This window comes from Delphinus delphis, chromosome 4 (assembly GCF_949987515.2).
Source record: "Delphinus delphis chromosome 4, mDelDel1.2, whole genome shotgun sequence".
Taxonomy (NCBI): Eukaryota; Metazoa; Chordata; class Mammalia; order Artiodactyla; family Delphinidae; genus Delphinus; species Delphinus delphis.
Window position 1 is genome coordinate 106,441,522 of NC_082686.1, and position 20,237 is coordinate 106,461,758.

The 20,237-nt window shown below is 38.6% G+C and overlaps 1 long non-coding RNA gene across 1 annotated transcript in view; it reads right to left on the reverse strand.

Annotated features, from left to right (window-relative positions):
* Positions 1–2,413: 2,413 nt before the first annotated feature.
* Positions 2,414–20,237, reverse strand: part of LOC132424239 (uncharacterized) — a 59,695-nt gene continuing 41,871 nt past the window's right edge. Inside the window, exons 4-5 of the long non-coding RNA XR_009519187.1 lie at positions 18,891–18,970; positions 2,414–2,510 (exon numbers count right to left, since the gene is read on the reverse strand). This is a non-coding gene — a long non-coding RNA (uncharacterized lncRNA). The remainder of the gene's footprint in view (positions 2,511–18,890; positions 18,971–20,237) is intronic.

Below are 20,237 nucleotides of genomic sequence, written 5' to 3' on the forward strand. Positions count from 1 at the left end.
ATGATGAAAATGTAGTCTGGATTCCTGGGGACTCTGTTCTCACCAACTTGAACTTTGGCTTAAGAATTCATGGAAATAAGAATAGATGAATCTTAGAATGTTGAATGAAAAAAAATGCAAAGTGTACATGAGTGATGAACCATATTCAAAGACAAGCAAAATGAAAAACTGTATATTTTTAGGCACATCTACCCACATTCTAAATTCATACAGATGAGGAAAGGGATGATGAACAGAAAACTCAGGGAAGTGGGTAGAGGAGATTGGGAAGGGACAGTTAGGGGACTTTGATTGTATTGATTGTATTCCATTTCTTAAGCTGGATGGTGGATTTATGAGTGTTCATTATCATGCTCTCTAACTTACCTATCTATTATGTAGGTTATTTTGCATGAATCAAATGTGTCAAAATAAAAAGTGCAAAAGGAAAAAAAAAGAATACTAGGCAGGAGCAGCTGTGCATTAGTAATGACCAGTCACCAGCCATCCCCAGCAGACTTCCGTGAATTCCAGTGGACAGCCAAAAACCCAGATGGATCTGAGGCTCCCTTCCCTCACTGATATGGGGCCACAGCAGCCCCTTGTAGACTTAGATGCCATCTTAAGGAGGAGCAAGGGAGGAGGAGGAAATTTCCAAATCTAGCATTTACCCAAAGGAGACTAAGGTAACCCCAAATGGAAAGAGATTTAGTTATTTTTCTTTAGCAAGATCTCCCCATCTTGCCTCTGCACCAGTGGAAATGCAGGGTCTCTGGAGCAAGCTGAGATACGTCTCAGAATGTAAAAGAAGTTTTATTTTTATTGCACATCATAGCAGTTGGCTTTATGAGTAAATTTTTGGCCCTGGTACAAACTAATGCTTACACGCCCTGTACAAACTAGGAAAGGGTAGAAGTTGTAACAATCCTGGATCATCAATCCTGTCCTGCCCTCTGGCTGGCTGTGTGACAATCATCAGGTCCCTTAAACAGTCTGTGGCAGAGTGAGGAGGTGATTATGTGATCTCTGAATTCCCTTCCATGTTTGTGACCCTAAATATCAGGAAGAACCTTCATTTTCTTGAGCATTCATGGTAAATTTTCTTTATTCTTCATTCTATGATGTGATACAGAGAGGAAGCCATTATTGAAAATATGTAACCGTCAGTGCTGGTGCCATTAGACCCCTTACTTCATAAAGATAAATCATTTTAGAATACCTCCCTCAACAAGTTGTGTGCATTTCAGAGGACTTTGTAAGGGGAAAAAAAAAGTCAGGAATAGTGAAAGTTAAATACAGCTTCCAAAGGATTTATCAGGTAAATGTTATGGATTGTTGTGATTTAATTTATGGGATTAGTTTGACTTTCAATTACCGGGCATCACATTCAATCACTTTATATTTTGAACTCTGTAACTAGGACTTCTAACACTCGATCTTTCATTCGGAGAGGGATTATCAATAATTAGACACTGTGGCCTTATTGATCAGCTAATCAATACCCACATTAATCACCAGTGGTCTAAAAACAATTCACTCTTTGCATTAAGAGGAATCAGTGTGATCAAATTAGCATCTTTTGCTAGCAGCTGAGCAAAGCTGTAGCTTTCCAAAGGGAAGGCAATGGCTGAGGGAGGATATACCCCCAGGATTCAGAGCTAGGTTGACTGCTGCTGAATGAAAATGATCTAAGGATACTCAAGTTCTGATTATTTGGTTTTGCTTTTTGGTCTTTTTTGTTGCTCTGATATTTGTACCATTTAATAAAGTGTTATTAACTACAAAAGGTGGGACAAAATGAATATGCTCTAACATTGTAAATAAATGTTCCTTATCCTTGCAGTTAGACCAGAAGCTATGTTATGTTGCAAAGAAAATCCAGGTATCTCAGTGATTCTAGAAAAATAACAAGTGTGTAGGTTTAATAAATATGAAAGTGATTCGTTACCTATTAAGAATTGAGTATTTCTATTACCCAAGGTACACATATCACCCCAAACAGAGCTCCAGGCTGGAAGAGACTCTCCTTTCTTCTCAGAGATGTGGTTCATTTGGTTTCAAGTTACAGCAACCTGGTGCTTAGGAGGACAGAGCTCGTCCTGGACTAGTCCACACCGGCTTTGACTACATGGTCTCCCAGGCTGTCACTCAAACCAGTGGCTGTCAAACAAGGTCACAGGTTCACCCAAAGGCTTTTAATAATTTGGCATTACTTTCATATGAATAATTTATAATCTCAAAAGTATGAGACTATTATTTATGGTTAGTAGCTGTGAAATAATGAGACACATGGTTTTAGGGCTGTTTTTATTACCAAGTGGTGTCCATACAGTTGTAGGGAGTTAAAATAAAGAGAAGTGAAAGTGGATCTTTTTTTTTAAGATCATATCAGAGGCAGAAATGATATATTACAGATGAGAATAATACTAGCTGTCTCTTCAAATTTATCCATTACAAACACCACACCATTTCTTTGAAATGGGAGCTTACAGCAGCATTCCGGCGGCTTCTTGAAGTCAGTTGTTTTCACTCTGAGGAAATAGAAAACGGACTTGTTTGGTCTTTGAGTCTCAGTTCCTACTGGGAATAAGACAATTAAGTATCATTTAAAATTTTCATTTTGGGTTTTAAAGAATAAAGACTCTTTGCCAATGTGAAAACTCAGAAAAAGTAGGTGTGTAGAATGAAAAAACAATTACCTATAATCCCACCAAATAATTTTCACAAAAATAGGATATAATGTACAGATTTTTTTCCTGTTAACTTTGATCATTTCCCACATTTTAAAATAGCTTGTGAAAACGTTATTTTTAGTGATTAAGACATTCTACTGTATGGATATTACATAACAGATTTATTTCCTTATTATTTAATAATTTTTGTTTTCCCAATTTTTTATTGTTATGAGTAACTCTATGATGATAATTCTTTTTTTAAATTTAATTGAAGTATAGTTGATTTACAATGTTGTGTTAATTTCTGCTGTACAGCAAAGTGACTCAGTTATACATATACATACATGTATACTTTTTCATATTCTTTTCCATTCTGGCTTATCACAGGATATTGAATATAGTTCCCTATACTATACAGTAGGACCTTGTTGTTTATCCATCCTGTATATACTAGTTTGCATCTGCTAATCCCAAGCTCCCTATCCTTCCCTCCCCCACCCTCCCTCTCCCTTGGCAATTGCAAGTCTGTTCTCTATGTCTGTGAGTCTGTTTCTGTTTTGTAGATATGTTCATTTGTGTCGTATTTTAGATTCCACATATAAGTGATATCATATGGTATTTGTCTTTCTCTGTCTGACTTACTTCACTTACTTAGTATGATAATCTCTAGGTCCATCCATGTTGTTGCAAATGGCATTATTTCATTATTTTTTTATGGCTGAATAATATTCCATTGTATATATTTACCACATCTTCTTTATCCATTCAGCTGTTGATGGACATTTACATTGTTTCCATGCCTTGGCTATAGTAAATAGTGCTGATATGAACATAGGGGTGCATATATCTTTCCAAATTATAGTTTTGTCTGGGTATATGCCCAGGAGCAGGATTGCAGGATCATATGACAACTCCTTAATTCATTTAATCAACAGATATTTATTAGATATCTACTGACACACACATATGTGTGTGTGTGTGTGTGTATGTAAAACAATATATATAAATACTTTATATATATATAAAACATATATATGCATAAAGATGTATCTATCTATATACATACCATAATTTTTTTTTTTTTTTTTTTTGCGGTACGCGGACCTCTCACTGTTGTGGCCTCTCCCGTTGCGGAGCACGGGCTCCGGACACGCAGGCTCAGTGGCCATGGCTCACGGGCCCAGCCACTCCGCGGCATGTGGGATCCTCCCGGACCGGGGCACGAACCCGCGTCCCCTGCATCGGCAGGCAGACTCTCAACCACTGCGCCACCAGGGAAGCCCCATACCATAATTTTTAGAAATAAAAATCCTCATCTCCTAGCGACAAATTTTCTCACCGGTAACCAGACACTAAATTCAACATATGCCTGCGAGGAAACAGAGATGTTTAAGATGGCTCTTATTTCTCAAACATTCAGTCTGGTGGGAGAGATGGAAATGTATACAATTAACTTTAATGCAAGGCAAGATTTTATAAGTACAGTAACAGCATCATACACAGAATGAAACAGGCTTATACAAGAAGGAGAGATTAAATCTGACTGAGGTAGTCCCTTTGTGGACAGTGAGTTTTGAAGTATCTCTTATATAATAGATAATTTTTAGCCTTGCTTGACCCCTTTAAGCCTTGCTGGACCCTCTCTGAACTGGTAGGTTTTTGTGGGGGACAATGGACACTTCTTGTCAAAAGTGGGGGACTTCTTGTCAAAAGTGGGGAAAAGGGAGCAACGGAAGAAGGAGGAAATTCCGGGTTGAAGGACAGCGTGATAAAAGCAGGAAGCTGGAACGTGGAGGGACGGCTTAGGAAACTGCAAGTGTATCAGTACATGGAGTAAGGGCGGGAAGCCTGGGGTGCAGATGAGTCAACTGGAGAGGCACGTGAGGACCAAACGGTAGGCATCTCTAAATGTCAGGCTAATAAGCCAGAATTTTATGTTGTAAGCAATGGAGAGCCCTTGAGGGTTTCTGAGCAGGTGAGGAGCTGTCTGAGACAATTTCCTTGTTGCAGGAATGAAGAATGAATGGGAGGAGGAGAGTGGAGGTGGGGAACCCCACTGGGAGCTGAGAGTGGTGAGTGGTATAACTAGAGGAGGGGCAGTAGAAGGGAGACAGTTTGGGGGCAGAATTGGTAGGATGTGGTGACTAATTGGATATGGAGAGGACGAAGGAACGGAGAGAAAGATGAATCCCAGATAAGCCTGAAATTTGGAGCCTGAGCAGTTCAAGCTGTCTCGCCTACATTCCCATCCCGGGGAGTGTGTTTTCCTTAGTATGGCTCAGGAGTGTACCTGGGTTATAAACATCACACAGAGGGTTGGAATCAAAGGCTTCTCGTGTTGACATCAGAGGAAGAGCCTCTCCTCTCCACTGCTCACAAGGGCATACAGCACATTGGTCACATCTGTTTGGGGACAGACTGGCTGGAGCTTCTGTCACATTTACTTGCCCAAGACATACACTAAGCTGAGGGACACTGGACAGTTTTCTCAACCCCTTGCGTCCTCAGCATCCTCATCTGAACTCACTTCCTGTGTGGTTTTAGGACTTAAGTGAAATAATGTATGCAGATGCTGAGCAGAGGGACTGGCAAATAGTAAGTGCTCAATAAACGCTATATTTAAGTGATAGTGGTGAACATTTGGGGGCTACTTGTGAGAAATAAGAATAGTAATACCCCCCACATTAAGTTCAAGAACAGAGCATACAATAACTTGGAAATAAAATCACAGGACTGCAAACTCATAAAGAAATCTGATTCAGAAACAAAGAATAAAAACCTAAGTTATGCTGTGTCCATAAAAAGAAAAATGTTTGAGAAAAATGAACTATTAATAGACTTAGTTGTTTTGCCTGAGATGGCATCGGAAGCCTTCCCCTGTTCCATTCTATCCCCACCTACATGGCACAAAGTTTAATGTGACAAGGCATTGTAGATGTATCAGGCATTGTATTTAATGAGTATTATTCACTCCATGATATTCATATTTCTCAGGACTAAAGGATTAATTTAAGCAAATTGTATTTGTGAGCCAACCAGATATTTGTAGAACTCTGAGCAGATACTCAGCAATCTCTGAATGTGGCATTTCTTTAGACAGGCTGGAAGCACTGATCCAAATGAAATGTTCTCTTTTATAAGCAGAGGTTTGGTCACATTAGAGGGAAGCTACACAATAACAGTGTCTCAAATGTTTTCCCAGACTGATGACCTTGAGCAAAATGTCTTTCTAAATTAAATGAAATTAAATTAAAGAAAACAACAGTGATTGTAACTGAGGTCTCCAGCAGCAATTCAGTAAATGCACATGGCAACTGGTCAGTGGGAGAGCGACTGGTCTGATTACTGGATGTGCGTACCTTATGTTCCCTTAAAACAGAGTCCAGAAATATGAAACGCAGAAGTGGAAGTTTTTATGAAGGCATAAGCAATAATGGGTGTTTGTATATAATTTCAAGCCTTGCCCCTTTCTTATCAAAATCCAATTGCATGATTACTTTATATTTTCTTATTCTTACTACTAAGTTTTCTCTGTTGACATCTGGCTCCTTTTGGAAGTCAGGAAATCAAAACCAAATTTGTTTGCTCTCCTGGCAATTTCTTTTACATTCTTGACATTTGAGAAATGGCCCTTGTTTCTACTACCATATTGCGGATTTGAGCATCAAAATAAGTAAAATATTAGTGGATTATAACACATGAATAAAAAAAGAATTCTTCAGTCCATACGACTACTAATAAACAGACAAACAAACAAAACAAGGGGGGGGGAGAAAGCTCTTCCTTACAATAGAAATCAAACTAACAAGTGTAGACAGAATGAGGACTGATGAAGTTAAAAAATCAACATTTTGTAATCATCAGGAAAGAGTCATTAATAGATGCTAAAAATAGTAGCTAAAAATTTGATGAGGAACAGGTTTGAAAGTTTCAAAGGATAGTTTCAAAGTATGTCCCTAAATTATTCATTAATTATATAAAGGAAATGGTAACATTACAGTGGAGAAACTGGCAGATGCCACCTTTACCAAGTGATCAAAGTGAGCATCACCATCAATGGAATAAGCCAACATCATGAGCCTCCTGATGTGATCTCTTGGGAAGGACACAGTATCACTTTTGTGGTATTCCTGCCAAAAATGTAAAATCAAAATCTAATCATGAGGATACAGCAGACAAATCTAAGGTCAGGGGCATGCTACAAAATAACCAGCCTGTTCTTTTATTTTTGCTTTTGTTTGCGGTACGCGGGCCTCTCACTGTTGTGGCCTCTCCCGTTGCGGAGCACAGGCTCCGGACGCGCAGGCTCAGCGGCCATGGCTCACGGGCCCAGCTGCTCCGCGGCATGTGGGATCTTCCCGGACCGGGGCACGAACCCGTGTCCCCTGCATCGGCAGGTGGACTCTCAACCACTGCACCACCAGGGAAGCCCCAGCCTGTTCTTTTAAAATAAATGTCAAGACCAGGAAAGACAAAGAAATGCTGAGTAACTGATTTGGATTAAATGAGACTAAAGAGATATGAGAACTAAATGCAAAGTGAGATCCTGTGTTGGATCCTGAACCAAAGGGGAAAATTGGTACAAAAGACATGTTGGAACAATTGGTGAAACTGGAATATGGCGTGAAGGTAATAGTATTGAATTAATGTTCAGTTTCCTGATTTTGATAACTGTACTGTGGTTATGTATGATAACATTCTTGTTCATGGGAAATACACAGTGAAATTTTAGGAAGTAAAGGGGAATTATGTATACAACTTACTCTGAGATGGTTTAGAAAAAATATGTGTGTATATATGCAATATATATGTACATGTGCGCACACACACACAAAATGGGCAGGGAAAAGGAAATGCAGCTGCTCAGATAAAGAACCCTTTTCTCAGAGGTAGAGTTCTTAAAGGAAAACGTTCAAGCTATAAGAATGTGAAGACAGATGGTAATTAGTTACATGGTGATTATTTTCTCTCCCACTCTTATTGGCTGAGTGTACTTGTGTGAGAATGTAGGTGTAGGTAGGCAGTTGCCTTGACATGGATTTTGGACTGTCTTTCGACTAAATGATTAGATATCTGTTTAAAGGGATAGCAACCTCTCCTTTTCTGGAAAATCAGAGTGTAACTTCTTTCCACACACTGGTCTTAAACACTTGACTTTTAACAGGTATTGCACCTGTGCTTTTACAGTTTGTTGTTGAAACTATAAAACTGGACTTTCAAATTTCAAACCTGTAATTTTTTTTTTTTTTTTTTTTGGTTAGGAGGAATTTTCTTCAGTTTGCTTTGTTATAATTCCTATGGTCCTTCAACGGATAACTCCCAAGTGGAAGGGAACTGTCGATAAACCTGTCTCATTTTGTTTTCACCTTGATCTTTAACTATTACTTGCTCAATGTAGTAGCAAAATATGGGGTTGAAAGCTTTTCTTATCTGAACAGATCTCATAATTGTCAGTCTGAATTTGTTATATTCCCAGTATTAGACACATACAATAGGAGAGGTTGTACTTCAAAAACTTAGAAGTAGGATGAGATGTTCTAATGTATCTAAAGGCAAAACCATCCCAGAAATTTCTTCTGTGGCATCATCAAAAGAGCATCGTCCTGGGGACAGAAGACTTTGGCTCCAGTCCCAGCTTGATCACTTACTCTGTTCTTAGACAAACCTGCTTAGCCCTGCTGACCCTTAGTTGTCTGAAACATCTCTAATCTACCTCTCATGGTGTGGTAAGCATTAAATGTGAAAAGGTATCTATCTGAAAAGTGCATAGCATAGATCTGACCTAGTGTAAGGACTCAATGCATGTTTCATTGTTGTTAACAATTCTCTCAGAGCTGATTTAGACAAAGGCCCTGCCCATCACATAGTGAGCCCACACCGGTTCAACAGTTAAGCCCAGTTTACTCTAGATGGGCATTTAATGCTGATACGTTAGAGCCTATAATGTTTGTCCAGTTGGGGGTGTCTTTAGCTTTGGACTCAATCTTGAAAGTCCCCATAACTTGCCAAAATCAGGCATAGTTTAAAACTGCCTCTCAAAATGCAAGGACTCAGTTTAGATTTCAGAGCTTTCAGAAAAGAGAGACCAGGTGTTTTGGTCTTAGGATAAAACAAGTTGTAGATTCTACCACTTAGAGTCTAAACTTTGAGGAATTGCAGCCAGAGAGAGAAAATTCTTTGAGGTTGGTTACCCAATTAAATGCATTGGGTAGCCTTGGCAAAGGGCATCAGCATTTCCTGGTGTGAAGGTGTTAGGAGTTGAGCACATGGTACATTATTATTCATGACTTGTCGTATAGGATGTATGATTGGACTTATCTTGACAGTACTATTTCTGTTTCTTTACTTTCTTAGACTAATTCATGTAATTTGCTACTCCTTAAATTAGTAGAATTTCTCCATTTTCAGGATAGTCATATCCAAAGTGGAAATTCTCCAAATAAAATCAAGTAAAAATACCCGACTTTGAATAAATTTAGACTTAATAGAATGCATATCTTTCTCATTTGTACATATCACTTGTTTTCATTGCTCAGAATAACTTTAAGTTTTAAATTCAGCTCACTTGCATTGAATTTTTCCATGTCTTCCTGAATGTGGGCTGGGGAATCTCACTGAACTCTATTTAGCTTATGTCTCCCCAAAGCAAACATTAATAGTCACATCTCCCATAAATCAGATTAGACTATGAGGAAAGTAGTAAACCACCTAATCACCTACTCACCAATTGTAGTAAAACTGAACTTGGTAATTAATGTAGTCAATTTACTAATTGGGCCTTAAATCACTTGGGCCTGGTTTAAGACTTATAAGGTACTTTGGATATTCAGTTTGGCTAAAGACATAAAATTCCTTCAGAGATTAAAGACATTTTGTTGTGCATCACTATTATAATGTTGCCCAAAACAGGTAAAATGGCATTTGCTATACCTGAGGCTGGAAGTGTCAGAGTTAGCTTCTAGGTAGAAATTAGGATGAGACTTGATCAATTGTAGTTAATCTTAGCTTGATTCAATTCTGAACTAAAGCCAGTTTTGATTTGGCCAAAGCCAATGTTTCTAGTTTATTATAAGTGCCTTAGCAGTTGACAAATAGGAAGATGTGTTCCAGTTGCAATAATCTTCCAACTATTGGTGGAGACCTTTAGCACACTGGGCCCACCCTGACTCCCAGGGCTGTGTGAGGGTGCAGACAGGCAGGGTGCATCTAGGGCCAGCTTCAAGGGCCCTGCTCTTGAAGGCATAGTGCTCCATTGTGGTCTTGAAATTCTTAGTAATTTTTGAATAAATGTCCTACATTTTTATTTTGTGCTGTGCCCTGCAGATCATATGGCCTATAGCTCTTCCTGGGTGCCTCTACTCATGTATATTTACAGAATCGGTTAAGCCACTGGCTGGGCCTGGTGTGAGGTCCCCCCTTTCTTTTCTCCTTTTCCTGAAGCCACTTTGGCACATGCGGGCATGTCTTCTGAAAGCAGGCTTCCTTCTTTGCAATATTATATGTGTCAGGGTTTGTATGCTGAAGGCAGTAACATGAAGATTAAGAAATTCACAAAAAGTTAACTAGCATTGAGCCTGACAAGTTTGTTAAAATCCTTAGAGTTGATACAGGATTTTTGCAAAGTGAGGGTTCTTTTGGGCTGCCTGCTTTAGGGCCGCTTGCTTGTTACCTACAAAAAATATATATCTTAAAGTTTCAAGGACACAGTATAAAAGAAAGACTAAATTATTCTTAAATTCCTTTCAATTCTGAGATCCTATAATTCCTTGAGAAATAGACTTAAAAGCAATAGAGATTTACTCTTTACATGAAAAGATTAAAAACAAGCCTTATGGGTTTCCCTGGTGGCGCAGTGGTTGGGAATCTGCCTGCTGATGCAGGGCACACGTGTTCGAGCCCTGGTCTGGGAGGATCCCACATGCCGTGGAGCAACTGGGCCCGTGAGCCACAGCTGCTGAGCCTGCGCGTCTGGAGCCTGTGCTTCGCAACGGGAGAGGCCGCGATGGTGAGAGGCCCGCGCACCGTGATGAAGAGTGGCCCCCGCTTGCCGCAACTGGAGAAGGCCCTCGCACAGAAACGAAGACCCAACACAGCAAAGGTAAATAAATAAATTAATAAAAACTCCTACCCCAACATCTTCTAAAAAAAAAAAAACAAAAAACAAGCCTTACTTCTTACTGAGAAACACAATAATAGCTAACATTTACTGAGTACTTACTATGTGCCAGGCACTTTGCATGCATGTTTTTCTCTGAATCTTATGATAGCCCTGAGAAGTAGGGTTATTATCTTCATTGCACCAATGAGTAAATGGAAGCTTGGAAAAGCTAAGTCAGGGCAGCCAGGACTCAGACTGCCCTGGCTGACTCTCAAGGCCCCCATGCACACCCTCTGCCCTCTATGGCCTCCCATCAATTAAATAAGCACAGGGCTAACCTCTGAGTCAAGGCGGGACTTGCCCAGGGAGTTGAATGTGAGGGTGACCTGGCTGTGACCCTGCCACACCATTGATTGCCAAGGCCCATTAGACTGAAGTGGTGGTCCGGTGTCTTCTTTCTCCCTCACCTCCATGTGGGTCCGTCAGGCTTTAAGTTGCCAGCTCAGACAACAGGAATGTCCTTCCCTGATAAAAGAGGATTTGTCCTCAGTAGGTGCAGGTGGTGTGAGCACTGCTCAGTGAGTCCTCGAGACAGGGCGATTTCTGTGACCCTGAAATGCATCCCAAAGTGTTGAGATGAACGCTGTGGGAAGGGGCTGGCTGGGTCTCTTTCTTCAGGCTGCCTCCCCCTCCTCCCGTCTCACCCAGGCATAATTCAGGGGAATTTTAGGATGGATACTATTAGCTTGCTCTTTCACTGTTGCTAATATATATATATATATATATATATATATATATATATATATATATATATATATATAAACAAAACATACATAAAGCATTGAGGATGGATCAGCTATTAGAGAGAAATTCTTTTGCATTTCAATTCATTGTCCACTTAATTAAAGGAATGGAGGAAAAAAAAACACTGTCATGGAAGCACATACTCAATACATTAGAGAAATAGCTCATTCTTACCCAGGAATTACCCCTGTCAAATCAATGAAGTGGGGTCACTGAGCACATAAATTCTGTTTACATAATTTTAAGCCAGTGCAGGTAGAGAATGCATCTTTTCTAAAAGTTTGCTTTGAAATTTTGAACAGGACTAAACTGCTGTTGGTTTCTGGCAAGACCCTTCAATAAAGTTGGTACCTATGTGTTGTCCCCTAAAATTGCTTCCAACAATTCCAAAAGTAAAGAGAATCAAGTCTTTGTCTACTCAGATAAAAGGAAAAAATGGGATAATGTGTAAAACACCCAGTGCCTGTTGTATTGTGATCATTCTTTAAAAGTTAGCTACTCTGATAGTTGTGGGGTTGCCTTGTTCTGGGTCTGTTTCCTCATCTGACTAAACATCGTAACAATACCTTAAGTTTTCTCACCTATAAAGTGCAAATACTTGACTAAACTAATAAAAAAATTCCTTCCAACTATTGAAATCTCTGATAAAACATACAGTTCCTTTGTTTTTCCTTTAATGTAGTAATTATTCCTAAGAGTTTTGCTGTGGCATATTTTTTATTTTAAAAATAAATTTGTATTCCCAAACTAATCCATACATTTAATGTAATTTATGTCAAAACCTAAGTGGGGCTTTTTTTTTTACACAGGATATTGAAATTTTTTTCTAAATTTCTTCCGGAAAAGCGAACATCCCAAAATAGCCAGGAAAATGTTTAGAAAAGAATCATTATGATTGGAAACAGGGTACCTAATCAGAATCATTATGAATTCTACTGACTCAATAAATTAAAACTGAACGGTGCTGGCACAACAGTAAACAGACAATGGACTGTGTATATGTAATAATATGAATTTGATGGTAATCACTAGTCAATGGAGGAAGGATATACTATTAAATAAATTGTGCTGGGAAAACTGACTTACTATTTAGAAAAAACTGAAGTTATATTCTTAGTTTGTATTTTATATAAAATAAGTCCCATGTGTATTAAAGATTTAACAATAAAAGGTAAAATGATAAAAAGCAATCATGGATGAAAACAGTGAAATCTCAAGGTAGAGAAAAACTTTCAAAGCATGACTGAAGGCAGAAATCATAAAGGGAAAAGTGGGTATCTGTACATTTAAAACTGGAATGGCAAAATAGAGCACAAACCAAGGTAAAACACAAATGATAACCTGCGAAGAGTGTTGCTGCACATGACAAAAGATGAAGATAGGGAATTCTTTCAAGTAAATAACAAAATTATTATCTTTCTCACAGGAAAGTGTGGTAGAGACTTAAGCAGGCAATTCAGTAAAGCATTACAAATGGCCAAGAATTTTAAGATGTTCACTGTTACTTGTAATCAAAGAAAAGCAAATTAAAAGCAAAGCAAACTGTGTTTAGATGTAGGATTGACTATATCCAGTATAGCCAGGGTATGGAGAAAAAGGCATCGCCAGACCCATGTTATAAGAGGACTTATCTTTCAAGTTGGCAGATCTATTTTTAAAACTGTGTCTTAAAGAAAATGATTGGATATGTGTACAACATATGTACAAAGATGTTTATATTGGAATTTTTAAATAATAGTGAAAAATTGGAAACAGCTTTAATGTTTGGCAAGAGGGGATTGGCACAGTTCTACAACAGAATACTCTGTAGACATTTAAGAATGCTAATATGGCTATAAATTTATTGAAGAGAGTCACTATCTATTATTGAGGTTCACAGCCATCCCCAAAAGCAAATGAAAACACAGTATATAAAGTATGAGTATAAACTCGGGAAATAATTGGGAAGGGTAATCATCTAATTTTTAATAGGGGTTACTCCTGGGGGTGCGATTACATTAGGGATAAATTTTTACTTTTTTGTACTTTCAGAATTTTAAAGTAAAGTTTTGAAAAATTATAATTGTAAGACTTAGTAAGTTAGAAGTAATACTTTAAAATTCTAAAAGCATTTATAGTAAGGTAGTAAGATTATAGGTGATTTAAAAATTCTTTATTTTCCAAAATTTCTATAACTCAAAAATAGTTGTATTATTGTTATATTCAGAATTAAAAAATTTAAAAGGAAGAAAATAAAATCTATATATGAATACACACATGTACACACGCGAAAAGTCTGGAACATTATACATCAAAATCTTAATAGTGTTTATTTCTGGATGGTGATGATAACTGATTTTAAAATGGCTTTCTTTTGTTTATATGCATTTATTAATTTAAAAAATACATGTACTACTCGAATAAATAACAAAATTATGGCATAAAACTCCTTTAAAATTTTATGTAGTATGACTTACCTTTGTTAAAAAAGAACAAACCCACAAATCCCAAGTATAAATAAGAACTCTGGGAACAAAAAGCAAAATAATGTGTGCTTAAATAGTTTTTGGAAGGAAAAAGTTATTGTGAAAATTTTCAACCCCATGACATAATTTGGGACAACATGAAGTGACACACACTGAGGCTGGGCATCCCTGTCCTTCACCAAAATGTGGCTTTTGTTTCTAGTCCATGACCTTGATTTGGTGTCACCAACACAGGCTCACATGCATCAACATTCGGAATTGCAAAGCATGTCTTGATTGATGGATCCAAAGGGATTTTTAAATTTGGGATCCTGGGGACGATGGAGCGTGGGCTTTTGTCTCTGCTCGAGTTTCTGTCCTTCCGTGCGGGAGCCGGGCTTCATCCAGGATCCGGCCAGTGCTGGTGTTATGACAAGAATGTTTCCTTAGACTCAGCTCCCTGATGTCATCTTTTATTGAGCTGGATGGTGAGGTTGGTCCCCCCAAGTGGCCACTGAGAGGCTTTTGCTTCTGAGATGATTGATGCTTCAACCAACACCAAAGTTTTCAATTTTCCTTCCACTCTCAGATCAAAAGGGGAGATGGGGAGCCCCCACTTCACATGGAGCTCTCTGCCTCCCCCCTCTCCACTTGCCAGTTTTCACACCTCTTGCGAGGCCTGAAGTGTGTATGTTATTACAGCAGTCTATCACCGATGGTGTATGTGTATTTTGGGTTGTCTTGTGTTTCTTGTTATTTTTCAGTGTGTGCATCTTGACATACTTCTTGAGGATAGGACCCATGCTTTTTTTTTTTTTAAGTATTTTATTTTTAAATTGAAGTATAGTTGATTTAGAATGTCATGTTAGTTTCAGGTGTACAAGCACAGTGGTTCAGTTATATATATATATTCTTTTTCAGATTGTTTTATAGGGATAGGATCCATGCCTTTTAATGCTCAGAAATTATTCTGTATTTTTATATGACAGAGGTGGCCCTGTATAGGGGGAAGGTACTGTTGGAGGCCATGAATTCTAGTCCAACTCTGTTACTGAGTGAACCTTGAAAACTCACCTTCCCTCAGAACCTCAACTTCTTTCCTTTTCTTTTCTTTTCCTCTCCTTTCCTTTCTTTTCCTTTTCTTTTGGAAAATAAGGGGTAGGACTGCATTTAGAATCACAAAGTGAATTCCAAAGTGCTGCTAAACAAGGTGGGTAACAGCATGACTGAAGCAGCCCAGCTATAAGAAGACTATTTCTCAAAAGACATATGGCCTTCTTGACCTTTTTTCCCCACACATTTGAAAAAGATATGGGTATGAGGGATTTGTTGCATTTTTATAAGAGAAACAATAGTGCACGAACAATAGCAAATGGGAACTGGTGCTTTGCCTCCATATTGGGGATACATAGAGAGCGGTGGGGACTGTGGCAAACTGAATGCTCATTACCAGTGTTATTCTGTTGATTGTTGCCAGGCTTTCCAAGTCCCCAAGTTTTTAAGAGAAGCCAGATATGTAGCTGTTTATATTAAATCTCCTGATTTTTGATTGCTGGCAAGAAATGTAAACAGATTTTGAAAACAGTGGGAGGTAAACACATCTATAGACCCCATCCAGTCCGAGGGCTGAACATCTGCATTTCTGGACCCCAGACCTTCTAGGAGCCTTATCGCTCAATTCTACTCCATCTGACAGGGAGCACTGTTATGTGAGCTTGGACAGGCTTCTTTTTTTTTTTTTTTACAAACCTACACACACACTCATACAAGTACAAGTAAAGCTGGGGAAATCTGAATAAGACAGGTGGATTGTATCAGTGATGTTGGACAGGCTTCTTACTAACTTCCCTGAACTGATTTTTAAGAAATGTCTATTTTATCAAGAGCATTATTTACGATATTGAAACTCCTTTCAACATTTCCAAGGATGAAATGATAATGCCTACAAAAGAAGCTTGACATTAAAAAAAGACTGTGCTTTTCTTGAGTCTCAGAATCATAGACAATCAGAGCTGGTGGGATGCTAGAGGGAAAGCTGATGGTGTGTAATATAAAATGTCGTCTGGCTAGAGGACATGTGAAAACAACTATAGAGGAACAGTCTGAAGAAATGAAGGGGAGGTGAAGGAAGGGTAGATGGTGGATGAAGGGGCCCCTCTTTGACCTTCTGTCTACAGAGAGGTGATAGGAACAATGCCTTTCCTCTCACACACTTCTTTTGCCTTTAGGACTGAACATTTGTTTTCAATTTTAACAGTTACATCACATGCTTTCATTACACCATTGTCTAAAATATTGCTGAGGCCCTAACCGTTGTAATTTATCTTTTGTACTGTATAATTTGGAGCTGCTCAGGCCAGAAAGGAACATCTGTATTGAAAGGTTGAACTCGACACAGTTTAGAGTCCTACACTGGGCCCGTTCTAAGGTCAGTTTCCTCATAAACTTCTTTATCCCTGTTGGTTTTTATTCATTCTATTTGACATATTAAGCTTCTGTATCTTGGCATAAAGGACACAATATTGCAGCATATTGGCAAGCTCATTTGCTTTTCCCAGCTAGAGTTGTGTCCAAATATCAATCCCCAGGGATAAACACGTGTATATTGACTGCGGGAAAATGAAGCTTAGCAGCAGGTGGCCTTTTGCTGCCTAATGAACATGGCAATCTGTTACTATCACCGCGGTGCTTTTCACCAGACAATTAGGCAACTAAGCATGTAATTATTCAGGCCAACGAGAAGAGGCTCTCCTCTAATTTCATCTTTTCATTGCTGTTTACTCACCCACACTCCCCTCATTAGCAAGAGATTTTCCAGTCTATGCTAATTGGTTTCAATAACATTCATTTCAGTTGAAAGAGAACGATTCCGTTCATTGAGAATCGAAAGAATCTTTTCATTTAAAGTGCGTCCTGCTATGGAAATCTGAATACTCTCAACAGGTTCGAGCTAATGAAATTAAGTCACACAGCCATTAGTGGTGTAATAGAAATAAAGTAATTTATTTTCATTGAAGCATGTGCTATAGGTCCAGAACAATTAATACAGCTTGAAGAGGATAGTAACTTGGAAAAAAAAATAGATTGAGGATAAACAAGATGATTTCCCTTAGAATGGCTTGTTTAATTCTTGGTGTAAACCCCTTGTCCATTTGGTGCCACTTTCGAAGCATTTATAGTGAAGGGAACTCATTTGTAAAATGACGCTTATCTAATTGTATATGAAAAGCCCTGTTATTTCCTATAGCAGCCACTTAAAGGTATCAAGATGACTCACTTGGCTCGCTGTATTGGATATTTTAAGCTGAATGTGCTTATAAAACTTTTACAGCAAAACAATTAGTCAACTTGAGTATTTTGTCTTTGTGTAGCATTAGCATATTTACATGTGCATGATTTAGAATCATACTGAGTCCTATGTCACAGCTATTATCGTCTGAAGGCCCTTGGAATCCTTCACAGGTATTATGATATTCAGGCACTGCAGTGTCAGTTCCAGGAACAGGCAGAGACAGAATTTTAAAAACGAGGTGCTAACAAACGTATTTATACAAAAAATATACCCCTCCAAACAACTAAATTATCAAAGAAAAATCTTAAGTGTAAATGAAATAAAAGACTTTAGTTTGGGGCTGCCTGTTACAATTCTGTATTGACAAGGTATTCCCGATTAGAAGACTAGTATCTTTTCTCACCAGCAAGAATTTATTTATTTTTAAAGCAAATCTCTTCCAGTTTCAGAGGGTGAAATATTGAATATATTACCTTCACACATACAAAAATACCTATATCATGACACTTTTACCAAAATTCTCATATCTTATTTAGTTGTTATTTTTTTAATGGAATAATCAATATGAAACCATTTGGGCTGCTGTCAGACTAGCTGCCTGTGTATAAAATTCCCTTTCCTTCTCACACACAGAACTGGAGTTCTGCTGTGGCCATTAGTATATAGTGCGGGTCTGATTGTTTCTAGAAGCTCCTGTAGTTGTCGGCTGGCGGGTGGGTGGGAGGGTGGGCGTGGGTGGTGCGTTATGCAAATGTTACATCTATTTTTTTTTTTTTTTAGTTAGATTCAAAAATGCATAATGGGGACAGACATACAAAATAATACACTGCGTAGAGTTATGAATATTTCAAAGAATTATTTCTTTATTATGTGCATAGCTCAGAGTGCTGACATTTGATTTATAGCTGCATGGATGTACCTGGGGTTGCTAAGGTTACCCAATTTCATTCACCCATAGATATTTGAGATCTACATAATGCCATCACATCCTCCACTGCATTTCAAAGTGATGTTGATAAATGGTGCCTTCCTTAGATGATATTTCCATTTAGATGTGATATATCTCATGATTTCTGTCTTTTAAAATATTGTGGTTGATGAAATTTTACATTATGTGCATATACGGAAAGCAGGGATACATTTTTTTTTTCAGTTTTAAAGGTTTAAAAAACTATGAAAAGTGGGCTTCCCTTCCTCGCTCCCCACCCTGTACCTATTCCCATATGTTGAGGTTTACTGTGACTGATATTGAATTCTTTTTTTTCTTAAGAGAAAAAAACCCCACATTATTGTTTGCCTTATGTTTAGAGATATAACAAAAGACTAGCTAGTCACCTGCAATCGTTTTTATGATGTTTCATATCTTTGCAACAAAGCCTTTAGGTTTTTTAAAAAATAAAAACACCTTTTGAGTTTTTGATAACAAACGTATGGAAATTATTTTTTCCAGCGGATCCTTTTAGAAGTTGCACTTATAAGATTTTCTCTCTCTCTCTGTCTCTCTCTCTGTATGTATATATAGGTACATACACAAGCACATGCATGCATATATATAATTTATAAGATATATTTTTTTATTGCTTACAGTGAGCCCTGACCTTTTCGCTTGTGATGTATCCCAGTCCTAGAAAGAAGTCTGGTTCAGGGTCTCCCAACTTCAAAGGAATCAGCATCAGACCTATGGAATAAAACAGGTAAAAATTCAAAATATCTATATATTTCTACAAGAAGAATAGACCTGGCTTCATGGGGCAATAAAGTTGCTGGTGGAGAGAGATGAACACATACAAAGAGTCATGAACCCCATCTTATGAAGGACTAATCTGTGGATTACATGGTTTCATTTCTCCCTAGCCAGCTGGGTTGAATGCTGAAAAATTAGTTTTTTACTTCCCTCTTCTGAGTGAGAAAACAGTAATGGAAAGACTAGGATGTTGAAATGTAGGAAGGATTTATGGGAGCTGTGGTTAAGGCCTTTGCACCATGTTCTTTGGAAGGAAACAGAGACTGCTTGGCTAGGCATAAAGGATGGGGAGTGAAAGGGTGGAGCAAAGAGGTTGTTGGGAGGAAGGAGACGGCTGGACCGGGGAAAAGCCACTGGGAAGGGTCTGCGGAGGGGTGAAGGGCCGAGAGAGTGGAGAATGACAGAAGAGGTGACTTTCCAGTGGGCTGAGGGGAAGTGGCAATGTGTGGCATACTCAGCCATGCCTAATAAGGTTCTGTGTTATGAATGCTTTCAGACCATTACAACATGGTAGCCTTCAGACTTTCCTTGTCAGTCTGTACGGTGTTAAAAATATTTTGAATTAGCTGCAACAGTTACACATTGGAAGATTTCACAGAAAAGTTCTGAGTTGTGGATGCTTCTGCAAAATGAGATCTGGCAACACTTGAGTTGCATTCTTGGATGGAGAGATTAAATGCAGCTGGGGAGTGTCTGACCCCTTTACAAGACTAAGCCTCTCCAGGTTGCCCCAGTCCCCTCCCCACCCTGAGAGCCCAACTCCCTATATTAATACACCTAGTTCCTTTGGGCAGGTGAGTGCACTCCTGCTTGGCTCCTGTATTCATTCCTGTGACTGTGCAACTCCATTTTCTGTCCTATACCTAATACCTGGCAGACAGTCGATGATCAATAAATGTTTGTTGAATGAACGGAAGATAACGCCTTGTTGTATTATGTACACGCAGGTCTGTTCTCCTTGAGAGACTGTGAGATCTTGTAGGGTAAGGATTGTATCTGTTCATCTTTGTATTTTCTGTGTCAGCACAGCAGAGTAACTATTTAATAAACATTGATTCGATGTTGCACACATATTGTGAGGCCAAGCAGTTGGTCTCTTTATATATAGAGAGAATCTTACAATTGAGAGATGGAAGACAGTGAGTCTGCTAACCTGGTGGCCACAGTAAACCAAGCAAGAGCACGCAGCCCAGGCCAGGAT